Genomic DNA, 13,320 nt, shown 5'->3' with positions numbered 1-13,320 from the left:
GATTAACACACAAACACCTAATGAACTTTTATAATGACTTCTTCATGGCCAAATGGAGCACATGTAAGAACAAAGGAATGTGATCAGAGGCCACACGGGCAAATTATTTTCGCCAATCCATTACGTCCTTTCGGATTGCCTTAATCCCCTTTTATGCAAATGAGGATCGAAACCAGGTTAGGGAATATTAAATCAGTGGATAGATGTGGTCTGTGCAGTCAGGACAAAGATTTAAAGGTGAAGTGTTGTGGCAACGTGAACGATGGTATAGCATAGAAAACATATCCAGGAATGACACAGTCTGATATGTTTTTATGATCAGAATGATCTCAAAATATATTTAAAATGGTTCCTTCACAAACAAACAAACACAAATAAACAAACAAAAACATTCACAATGATCTCTGCAATGAGGCTTTAAGTGAAGCATTGTGAGGGTGGATGTGTGTGGGTCTGTGAGGGTGGATGTGTGTGGGTCTGTGAGGGTGGATGTGTGTGGGTCTGTGAGGATGGATGTGTGTGGGTCTGTGAGGGTGGATGTGTGTGGGTCTGTGAGGATGGATGTGTGTGGGTCTGTGAGGGTGGATGTGTGTGAGTCTGTGAGGATGGATGTGTGTGGGTCTGTGAGGATGGATGTGTGTGGGTCTGTGAGGGTGGATGTGTGTGGGTCTGTGAGGGTGGATGTGTGTGGGTCTGTGAGGGTGGATGTGTGTGGGTCTGTGAGGGTGGATGTGTGTGGGTCTGTGAGGGTGGATGTGTGTGGGTCTGTGAGGATGGATGTGTGTGGGTCTGTGAGGGTGGATGTGTGTGGGTCTGTGAGGGTGGATGTGTGTGGGTCTGTGAGGGTGGATGTGTGTGGGTCTGTGAGGATGGATGTGTGTGGGTCTGTGAGGGTGGATGTGTGTGGGTCTGTGAGGGTGGATGTGTATGGGTCTTTGAGTCCACATTCATGCGTACCTTCCTCTGATGCAACATGAGAGTCATTTCCTTGACAGTGAACATCAGTCCTGCCCCCTCGAGCATGTCACTTATCTCCATATTAGCATATTTTTGCATATATGTTAATCTCTTTTGCACTCTTTTGCATTTTACTGTCTTGAAATCATGTGTGAACGTATGTTTGGGTGTGTGAGGGGGTGGGACTGTATGCATATGTGATTCCTACCTCACGAACACTAGACTTGATCTGCCCCTGTCTCCGTGGTGACGTGAGGTCCTTGTCTAGCTGTCCTCCACTCTGCTACCAGTTCACATCTTGTGATGCTCACCTTGCTGTGATACTCCTGATTACCCCCCCCCCCCCCCCCTCTCTCTCTGTCTCTGGCCCACACTGTGGTTACTATATATGGAATTTAAGGCTTTTGTCATGGCAACGACCTCCCACAATGCCTTTGTACGTCATGTTCAGGTAGGGAGACGGCTGTGGACATTCCGGAACACTCTGCAACGTCTTAGTCACTTTCCATGGCGTATAGATCTCTCTGTCTCTGTGTCTCAGAATGCCTGTGCATGTGTGTTTACGCACACATGTAACCACATACCTTGCAATGGCCCAAACTTGTTGAAGTAGGAGTGCTGGTCTTGGATCAGATTCCTGTCTTATTTTCTTTTTATTGTCCTTTTTAGTGCTTACTCACAGGAACAGATCCCAGATCAGCACTCCACCTCAGCAGCGCACCTCCACAGCTCTCCAGCTCTCCAGCAGGAGAAAAGTCCTCTGCACTGTGTGCCTCACAACACACACACACACACACACACACACGCACGCACGCACGCACACGCACACACACACACACACGCGCACACACACACACACACACACCCACACACACACACCCACACACACACACACACACGAACGCACACACACACACACACGCGCACACACACGCACACACGCACACACACACGAACGCACACACACACACACACACGCGCACACACACACACACACACACACACACACACACACACACGCACACACACACACACACACACGCGCACACACACACACACACACGCACACACACACACACACATATCATAGGAGGACCATCAAAGCGTAGAGAACAGTGGGACATACAGTGGATGCTGCAGTGGTCCCCAGGCGGTAGTTTCTGAGCTAAATAGCAAGAGTGTGGCCTGTGTGTGCATGTGTGTGTGTTTGTGGTGTGGGGGGGGGGCACCTCTGTTAATGACGAATTTAGGATTAATAAAATTAACAGGATTTGAGGAAGGGGGATTAGGCGTGGATTTTTTTTTTCATGTTTTCATTTTGCTCTTATTTTTTTTAAGTGACTCTCTGGTACTGTGGCGTATGTGTGTGTGTAAAGGAGAATAAGGAAGACGTTTCTGTAGGATGTGGGGTAAGTCGATGCTGAGGAACTGCACTGGGGAGGCAGGACAACCGGGGGGGGGGGGTCAAACAGATTAGCGGTGACTGTGAGACATATCCCTCCCTCTATCTTTCCCTTTCTCTCCTCTCTTTTCCCTCGCTTCTTTTGGTCTCTCCCTGTTTCTCCTCCATTCTCTCTCTCTCTCTCTCTCTCTCTCTCTCTCTCTCTCTCTTCCTCTCCTCCCTCTCCCAATCTGTATCCCTCGTTCTGTGTTTGATCAGGTGTGCAGAATGCGGCCTGCAGGTCTGTGCTGCTCTCTGGGGCGGTTTGAACTCTGCTGGCTGGCACACAAGCATCTCTGCTCTTCACACTCAAGAGTCTGTCACCATCTGCTTTCCTGCTCCCTGTGTGAGTTGTTTCGCAAACTGTCTCTGAGTTCTAGAATCCTCCGGCAGTTTAACTGAGAGAGTTCGTGTGTGTGTGCATGAGAGAGTGCGTGCGTGTGTGTGTGTGTGTGTGTGTGCATGAGAGAGTGTGTGTGTGTGTGTGTGTGCGAGAGTGTGTGTGTGTGTGTAGAGATATACTGCAGCTGTCTTAATGCATCTATGAATAAATGTCAGTGTGAGCATGCGTGTGTGTGTGTGTGAGAGAGAGTTCGTGAGTGTGTGTGTGAGAGTGTTTGCATGAGAGAGAGAATGTGTGTGTGTGTGTGTGTGTGTGTGTGAGAGAGAGAGAGAGAGTTCGTGAGTGTGTGTGTGTGTGTGTGTGAGAGAGAGAGAGTTCGTGAGTGTGTGTGTGAGAGTGTTTGCATGAGAGAGAGAATGTGTGTGTGTGTGTGTGTGTGGAGATATACTACAGCTGTCTTAATGCATCTATGAATAAATGTCAGTGTGAGCATGCGTGTGTGTGTGTGTGTGTGTGTGTGTGTGTGTGTGTGTGTGTGAGAGAGAGAGTTCGTGAGTGTGTGTGTGTGTGTGTGTGAGTGAGTCTGTGTGTGTATGTGTGTGTGTGTGTGTGTGTGTGTGTGTGTGTAGAGATATACTGCAACTGTCTTAATGCATCTATGAATAATGTAAGTGGGTCTTCTAGTGTCACTGCATCTCTTGCCTGTACTGTCTCCGCCCAGAATCAGAACTGCCTTTATCTTCATGATGCGTTCTGAGTGTTGGGGACTCAATCCTGGGAGCTGGATGCACAAATGTAGGAGGTAGAAGAAGAACCAGTCAGGCTGGTCCCCATGAAAAGACGTTTTCACTGCCAGACGACTTCTCAAGTACACCACACGCCCACATGCTCAATCGAGGACAGGGTCACGGGGAGGTCAGAAGTACTACCGCATTTAGATAAGTGTGCATATTTCTCCAGGGTTTCATGAAAAGGTCACGTGTTTAGACCTATTTATAAACACACACACACACATATGTGCACGCGCACACCCGTTCTGCTGTGGAAGCAGACCAACATTACTGTAATACCACAGGCGCTATATCTGATAGTCTCTCTGCCTATATAAATGTAAAAAATGTGCTTCAGCACACTGACTAACACATGCAGCCATGTCGAGCTACATTTTTGTGAACAGGCAATATGAGTCAACAGGGAGGCTCCATTTGAATCCGGTGTGTGTGTGTGTGTGTGTGTGTGTGTGTTCATATCAGTTTCAGTGGACTTTTATAATATGTGCTCATTGGCCATCTCCTTATTTGCTGTGTTTTAACTACATGTATTTGTTTCACGTTGTTTCTATACTTTCTCTCCATATGCACTCCATTCCAGAGGTGCGTGTTTTCGTAATTACCTGCTTCTCTTAGCTGGATATGGATTGAACAGAACCCCCTCTAGTCTTTTAGGCACCATTCGCGTGAGGGACATTTATTTACACCTGATCACTTGCTGTCCATTGTTTTCCTAAGTCCCATGATGCCTTGCGTGAAATACATGGAGTCATATGGCAGAGTCACACAGCAGTATCTTCTACAGCGATGAACGCTGTAGTTATATAGGGCTGGATTACTTTTGCTAAAGATTGTAGTTATATAGGGCTGGATTACTTTTGCTAAAGATTGTAGTTATATAGGGCTGGATTACTTTTGCTAAAGATTGTAGTTATATAGGGCTGGATTACTTTTGCTAAAGATTGTAGTTATATAGGGCTGGATTACTTTTGCTAAAGATTGTAGTTATATAGGGCTGGATTAGTTATGGTAAAGACTAGTTATATAGGGCTGGATTAGTTATGGTAAAGACTGTAGTTATATAGGGCTGGATTAGTTTTAGTAAAGACTGTAGTTATATTGGGTAGGATTAGTTTTAGTAAAGACTGTAGTTTGATAGGTCTGGGTGTGTACTGGTGAAGACTGTAGTTTGATAGGTCTGGGTGCGTACTGGTGAAGACTAGTTATATAGTACTGGATTAGTTTTAGTAAAGACTGTAGTTATATTGGGCAGGATTAGTTTTAGTAAAGACTGTAGTTTGATAGGTCTGGGTGCGTACTGGTGAAGACTGTAGTTTGATAGGTCTGGGTGTGTACTGGTGAAGACTGTAGCTCAGCAGACCCACATGTATTTAAAAGCTTAAAGACTGAGAAGTCCAGACCACCAAACCCAAGACAGGATCCTGCAGGAGACAGGATCCTGCAGGAGCCTCACACATCTGCAACAACTCCAAGACAACTCCACATTCTTGAGTTTTCTTCTCAGTCTCCACCATGTCTTCTCCTGTACCAGCGCAGGCTGTTCTTGTGATGCAATCAAGTATAACAAGTAAATGTCTGTCTCCCTCCAGTTGTCAGTTGGAAATTCGTTAGGAGTTTTCTGCTGAATAACTTTGCACGTGAGACTCTTGTACTCTTCTCTGATGATCTCAATGAGCATCTCGCGCACCTGTAGTAAAGACGGATGTTACACATTAACTTCCTAACAGTACTATCAAGGGACTTTTCCGAGTCCCTTCCACGCAGAAGATCGACTGTTTGGCCAGGAGATGTTAAAGTCTGGTCTTTCAGGAGATCTTTCTAGTCTGCTGGTCTGAGTAGCTGATCTACCAGTGCAGGTCCTCCTTCCTTCAGCACCTTTGGTGGGATGTTGTCTTCTCCAGCTGCCTTGACAGTCTTCACATTCTTCATGGCTCTTCAGCCCTTGTGCTGTTTTATTGGTTCCACATTGATATCTAGCTGGTTCCCTGGTTCTAACGCTGGTGGATGCTTTGGCGGAGGTCTGTTAAGCATTTCCTGGAAGTGTTCTTTCTACTTTGCAGGTTGATCTTCAACAGATGAGATTAATCAGCCTTCTTTACCTCTTCCTAATCTGCTGGGGTTGTCACATTTCTTGCATAGATAGCGTTAAGGTCTTGTTTTTCTTCTGCCTTCAATGCTTGTTCCACCACCTCATTTTAGTAGTTTGTACTAGTAGTTTGTAGTAGTAGCTTTTAGTAGTTTCTCTTGTCAGTTCTGAGACTTTTTTTTTACTTGGCAGCGTTCGGTACCGTTTCTGAGGTCCTGTTCTGACCTGATTAACTTGTTGCTTCTATCTTTCGCTCTGCTATACCTTCTGCTATGCCTCTTTCAGCCCTAGCCAGTTATGTTCTACTTCCTCTTCCTCGGGTTGTAGAGCCTGGAAAATGTTGCGGAGGGCGACTGGGAAAGGTATTTCTGATCTCAGGTGACTTCAGTCTCCCCGTATCAAATTATGGGAGCGCCTTTCTCAGAACACGCTGCTGTCTTCGAAATTTGGCCACAATCAGCTACCGTAGCAGGCTGCCTCCTGGCCAGAGGCGGTTATCACGGAGCTGCCGGCAGGGCGGAAAGCGCGTTCTCGGGCGCAGGCTCCGTGTCCGGCGGATTGTATCTTCTGCAAAACTAGAATGGCGTTTTAAATATGCTACATTGTACTTAACCGTCCACATTTAATTGCCACTCCTCTTCAAAAAAAAAAAAAGGATAATTCCGATTCAGAAATCGCTCTCCCTGTTAACCCCGAGGTTGCGACTCGCCGCCCCTGTCATTAAATCGGTGCTCTGTTGAAACGAACCGCACAGCACTAAATCGGCCATTACGGCTTTTACGCGACCAGCAGACGAGCCGTTCGTTAGTGAGGCGTTGAGCACGTGTTTTTGTAAGGCCAAAAACAGAATGTCAGATTCTGTCAGATGTAATTCTGTTAATTCTTCATATAGTTTTTTTTTTCTCACTGAAGAAGCGGTCATATAAAATGTCATATATTCATATATAGCTCTGTCTGAATTGGTCTACTCACATACTCATTCACTACTCCCCACAGATAGCTCCATATAGAACACGACACCGAGCACACGGGATTCGGACGGCGCTAGTTTGCGCCGGAAATATGCAACTGTGACCATTCATCACGGAAACTATCCTGAACATCGATGTAACAATAATAATACGTAGACTAACAATAAGCAAACTAGCGGTTTAACCTAAACACATGGACGCAAGGTGGTTATTAGGCAGTTATGGCATGTTTCCTCCAGTGCCGTTGACACTCTACGCTTAAGATATAAGCTATCTCCCCTATAGCAGAGCTCACCATGCCGTTGTTCACACCAGTCAAATGCATCATCCCAGCTAAAACTATATCTATACCCAATCCCCATTAAGTAAAAAACTGTATCAGTACAGCAACAAAGTGTTGTATCATATTCCTACACTTTCCCTTGCCCAAATGTTCAACGTTCCTTTGTGAAGCTTTTGCTTTAGTTTTATTTCAATCATCTGTTTTGCTTTGTCATATTTAATTTAAGTATATTCTCTGTTCTCTATATTCTGTTCTAAATAGTCCAATGTGTCAGTGTGGTTGTATGTTACATGTGCACCCACCGAGACAAATTCCTCATATGTGTAACATACCTGCCAGATGAAACGTGTGTGTGTGTGTGTGTGTGTGTGTGTGTGTGTGTGTGTGTGTGTGTGTGTGTGCCCGCGCGCGCTGTGTGAGAACAAATTTAGAGACGGAATTGGATGAAACCCATAGAGAGAGAGAAAGGCAGGCACACACACACACACACACACACACACACACACACACACACACACACACACACACACACACACACACACCTGCAAGTTGCTGCACCTGCTTATTGTGGATTACCGTCGCTCTGCTTTGGAGAGCGCGTATTGTGTGGCGTCGTCCCCTCCCCACTCCCCATCCAGCTGCTGTGAAATAGGCTTGAGATGACACAATGGAACAAACTATTCAATACCTGCCCCACTATTCATGTCACCAAGCGCCCCAGATACGCCCGCCTACAGAGGATAAACGGATCGAGCTTTAGCGCCGAAACGGCTATTGACCAAAAATGATTCGGGTCAAGATTGTCTCCTGGCCTCAAACTGTCCGACAGCCAGCGTTGCGCTCTTAAAGGCGCAGGAGGTAATTCTCCTTAAAGGACCGATTAATCGCTCGCAAAACAAGGCCGGAATAATCAAGGAATAATCACAGTTCTTCCTGCTCTTTCACCTTTGGAACACATGTAGAAAAATAAGGAACAGATAATATAAGTAGATGATGACAAGATTTAATTTGGGATAAAAGCTATTGAGCTATTCAACCTTGTCTAAAGATGCCCGCCGACATCTTTAGTTTTGAGCCGGGTTTTGTCCTGCAAAACCGGACTTTTGCCGAGTTTCCATTTGGGAGGAAAGAAGAGATTTTTTGAAGTCAAATTCTTGGCTGCTTGGTAGAGGTCGGGTCAGTTCACGCTGTGTTGGAGTTTGCTGAGTCTATATATGCTACACGGATCCCACAACAATAAAAATATAAATCAAAGAATTATCGACACTCGAAAAGTTCACTCATCCGAGTTCTTATTCACCTCCCACACAACAAGAAACACACACACACACACACACACACTCCAAGGAATTATGCAGCACTATTCTACTGTCTGCAGGCTGTATTTAATAACTGCAGCTTCTTCACACATTCTCTCTGTCTAACCTTGCATCTCTCACTGCGCAACGAATGCCCTCAGAAGTGTGTGTGTGTGTGTGTGTGTGTGTGTGTGTGTGTGTGTGTGTGTGTGTGTGTGTGTGTGTGTGTGCGCGCGCGCGAGTGAATTATAGTTTTGAACATGGCGCAGTGATCCTTGGGAGAAAGCAGCCATATATACGTTTTCTGTATCCTTATTTATAGCATTCAGGACAATTGTTAATACAGCGCAGCTACAGGGCCATGTGAAGGTGTTCCACACACTTAAGGTGATGCATTCACCCGGATTACAAATTATTCTTTGTGGTATTTTGGGATTTGGCAAAATGCTAAACATTGGTTTTATGTAAGGAAATATTCCACAACAAAAATGATTCGTTTATGTACGCATTCAACTCTTGTGGCATGAAAGATTAAAGTTTATGCATATTACATACAGCTTTACTGTCCGGTGAGACAGAAATGACCGTATCATAATCCTGACAGTGCAGTATGGGGGGGGGGGCATCCTGTCGTGGAGATGATGGGTATCTTGTTAAAAGTGACAGATTGGTACCAGATACACTGAGATACTGCGAGAAAGACACACCTGCTTCAGTCTGCTCGCAAACGACAGCGGGGCGGCAATCCCGAGCACCCGGCCAGTGCGGCACGGGAGGGGACGTCCTGCAGTAGGCCGGGTCAAACTCCAGATCTCCATCCAGCTGGGAATATGTGGAAATGTTTGAAAACTGCAGTCCATGACCGAAACAACCTGGCACAAGAGTGGGTGCAGATCAGTCCGACAGTGTGCAATGCTGGCAGAAACGTATGCCAGCGGCCTTAAAGCTGCTAGAACATCAACGGTAGATCTGCTGAGCACTACTCCGAACGGGTTGAGGTACTTACGCAAGCGGAACTTTGTTTATTGATTTATTATTTGGGCTTGGACTTTGAAAAATACTGACTGGAACAATCCAGGTAAGTGTCATTTGTAATCCAGATGACTCTGAGGATATTTTGGGGGCTGTGTAATCTTGCAAGCACACTGGATATAAGCCATCACAGTCTCGCCGGTCAAAAATCCCAGACAAACCGCCAATATAGCGTGTTTCTCTGCGCCGCCAAGCTAGGAGGGGAAAAACTGCATACAGCTATTTGGCTGTCTAAGTTACCTGTGACTGTTATCTTCCCAGGCTGTTGGCCTTGCAGTGTGAAAAGGGTCTCATTGGAGCAGAGCAGTTTATAGTGTTGCACTGCATAATTATGAGGGAAGATACCGCATGACACAGCTGTGATTCGAACCTGACATGCATGCAGGGTTCACCTCTGCAACAAATTGTTCCTGACACACCATTAACATGCAACAAAACATGTATATCACATGGGTCCATCAACATTAAGATTATTAACGTTTAATCAGGCTTATAACATATTTCTAAATGTGGTATAACTGCTGTACACAGATCTTTGAGATTCCGATGTTACTCCGAGCAGTGGAATCTTATCATTTGTCAAAGAACAAGAAATATCAACCAGCACTCTGACCATCTTTAACCTAAACCCTGGTGGCCTAACGCAAAACACACGGATAAAGGAACATCGGTGTACTGAGCAAGCTCAAGGAGAGAATACTGCAAGTTAATGTGTTCTCCTTGCTCTGTAATAACTGGTTGCTGATGCTAGTTGCAGTGGAAGATATTCTTAGCAGAAGTTAAACCAGGTTTCCACTCTCCCCGCGTCTAAGCCCGCGTCTACGGTGTTGAAGTGTAGCTTGATTGGACGTGACAGCTGGGAACGTTTGGGTTTGCAGAGCTGATACACTCAGGCACTTGCCTACACTCAGGTCCTGTCCCACTGCACACAAACGGATGGCGGGGACCTTAGGACGGGGCATGGGACATGTCCCGTTAATGTTGAGTAGAACTTGTCCATTCCAAACTGTGTTGAGTAGGACTGTTCAGTTCCAAACTGTGTTGAGTAGAACTGTGTTGAGCAGTTGACAATTACTGGAGGCTAACATCTAGTCCTAAGTGTTTTGTTTTCTATATCTACTCCTGAAGCATGGTTCTTTGGCCCGAAAGGTTCACTAAATCTAAAGAATGTCACTAAAGGACACTTTCTACAGGGTCTTGTAAACTCCCACATAAATGTTTCACAGTAAGTACTTTTCCATGCATACATTTGACATCACTACACATTTCAGCTGAGCTCTCAAAATGTTCCCTTGGCTGATCTCACTCTTTCATTTTCATGGTAAAGAACCTTCTAGAACCACCACCAGCAAGACACCCGCTGGAAGTCATGCTCTGCATGCAAGAATTCCCTTCATCCCTCAATACACACACACACACTCACAGACACACTCAGACACATTAGCAAGGCTGTTGGAGTTTGCGGAGTCTATTTATACTGCATGAATCCCACAACAATAAAAGTATAAATCAAATAATTATTGACGCTCTAAATGTTCACTGAACCAAGCTCTTATTCACCTCCTACACAACAAGAAACACACACACACACACACACATCAAGCTTTCCGGAGGGTGATCTCTTGTCAGTACCTGAGTCTGTATAAGAACACATACAGCCAGCTGAGTAGGCAAGCACCTGCTGCTACACACACACACACACACACACACACATCCCTGCATGACTCAGTCCTCTGCAACAGGTGGCACAGAACACGTGTGTACGCACACAGCCGCCCACCCACATGTCCATGTTAGTTAGTTATCAGAGTTAATTTTTCATGACAGGCTGTCTTGCCTCAGCTCCCATTTACTTCGTAGAAGCCATCGACCTGCCCAAGGTAACGACACCCCCTCCATTCTGTCTCTCACTCTCTCTCGCTCTCGTAGGAGGTGAAGCAGTTGTTTGCTGTCTTCTACCCCTCAATGCAGAGACAAACTCTGTCCCTTATCGACTTATTCAAAGAGAGCATGGTCTCCCGCTTCGCATCTGAATATGCTGATGATGCTTCCTCGTAATTAAAACTCAATTTCCCATAATTCCACTGGATGGACGCCATGCGTCTTCACACCTTTAATAAACACTGTCTGTAGTATCGGAATGAGACTAATGTATATGTCCTGTCCCTTATGTATATTTACTGTGCCTTTTCCCAAAATAGTTCGAGTGTGTGTGTGTGTGTGTGTGTGTTTGTGTGTGTGAGAGAGACACATCCTCTTTTCCTCCTCTCCCCCTCCCCTACTCCAGTTCAATGTTCACGAGCAAAGGCTGAGACAGAGGGATTCAGGGCGAGATGAGGGGACTGAGCAAGGTGATTACATGACAGATCTCTTTCATCTGATCTGCCTCTTGCCTAACCGCTGAGGAGCAAGTTTTTTTTAAAGAGGTGCTCCAGATAATTCAGCCCAAATAACCCAATACTTATTCAGAACCCATATTTATATATTTATAGGTCATCACTGTCATCTGGGCTACCACCGTCTAAAGGAATTATGCTTAGGACTGAGAGAATAGCATAAAATCTCATTTCACTCTATCCATGAGTAATCATATGTGTGAGAGAGATGCACGCACATACACATATATACATACACTGCCTGGCCAAAAAAAAAGGTCACCACCTGGATTTAACTAAGCAAATGGGTAAGAGCCTCCCATTGGATAATTACTGCAGATTATGTTTCAGATGGCAACAAGTCATTTAACCCTAACTGATGCAGTGAGTAGCTTCTCATTTGTTAAACAACCATATCCAAAGACACATCCTGTGGTCACGGAAAAGATGTTAATCTGTTTCAGAAGGATCAAATTATTGGCATGCAGAGAAAACATCTAAGTAGATTGCTGAAACTACTAAAACTGGGTTATTGACAGTGGGTAAACATCATCTTCGAGGAAGGAATGTGGTCGGACGCTGGAGCAATGGAAGAAGGTCATGTGGTCTGATGAGTCCAGATTTACCCTGTTCCAGAGTGATGGGCACATCAGGGTAAGAAGAGAGGCAGTTGAAGTGATGCACCCATCATGCCTTGTGCCTACCGTACAAGCCTGTGGGGGCAGTGCTATGATCTGGGGTTGCTGCAGTTGATCAGGTCTAGGTTCAGCAATGTTACGTGCCCAAAGAATGAGGTCAGCTGACTACCTGAATATACTGAACGACCAGGTTATTCCATCAATGGATTTTTTCTTCCCTGATGGCACAGGCATATTCCAAGATGACAATGCCAGGATTCATCGGGCTCAAATTGTGAAAGAGTGGTTCAGGGAGCATGAGACATCATTTTCACACATGGATTGGCCACCACAGAGTCCAGACTTGAACCCCATTGAGAATCTTTGGGATATGCTGGAGAAGACTTTTCGCAGTGGTCCAAATCTCCCATCATCAATACAAGATCTTGGGGAAAAATTAATGCAAGTCTGGACAGAAATAAATGTTGTGACATTGCAGAAGCTTGTGGAAACGATACCACAGCGAATGTGTGCCGTAATCATAGCTAAAGGCGGTCCAAAGAAATATTAGAGTGTGCGACCTTTTTTTTTGGCCAGGCAGTGTGTGTGTGTGCGTGTGTGTGTGTGTGTTGTGCATGCTGTATACCGTAGTAAAAGATGTAGAGATATTCAAGGTTGCAGTGAAGTACACAGAGTTTCCAGAGAAACAGGACGTTTTGGAGAGAGGTCCTTCAGCACCTGTGCAAGCAAAGTGCTTCTGAAGTTCTACAAAAAGCAGAAGGTTAGATCATAACATTCATTCCATGGTGTTCTAAAGTTCCAAGAGTGTAGATCAGTTCTTTTTTTATTTGTGTCTCCCAACATTGCTGCCATTATAGCAGCAACTGGCAATGCGAGACAAGTGTCATTACTGGAAGGTCTCGTTAGTATTCAAGTACTTCACCACTGGAAGTGAAAATTCCCTAATTCTGATTGATCCAAAGGGAGGAATAGATGACGACAACTGATCCTTTTGTGCTTTTTATTTTAATGTTACAATAAACGTACATGTAGCACATCTAGAGTGGTTGCAGGCCCACAGTTGCTATCTTAATGGTCATTTATATTACACTTGACGAACACGTCT

Source organism: Electrophorus electricus, chromosome 9 (genome assembly GCF_013358815.1).
Source record: "Electrophorus electricus isolate fEleEle1 chromosome 9, fEleEle1.pri, whole genome shotgun sequence".
Taxonomy (NCBI): domain Eukaryota; kingdom Metazoa; phylum Chordata; class Actinopteri; order Gymnotiformes; family Gymnotidae; genus Electrophorus; species Electrophorus electricus.
Note: the sequence above shows the minus strand (reverse complement) of the source record.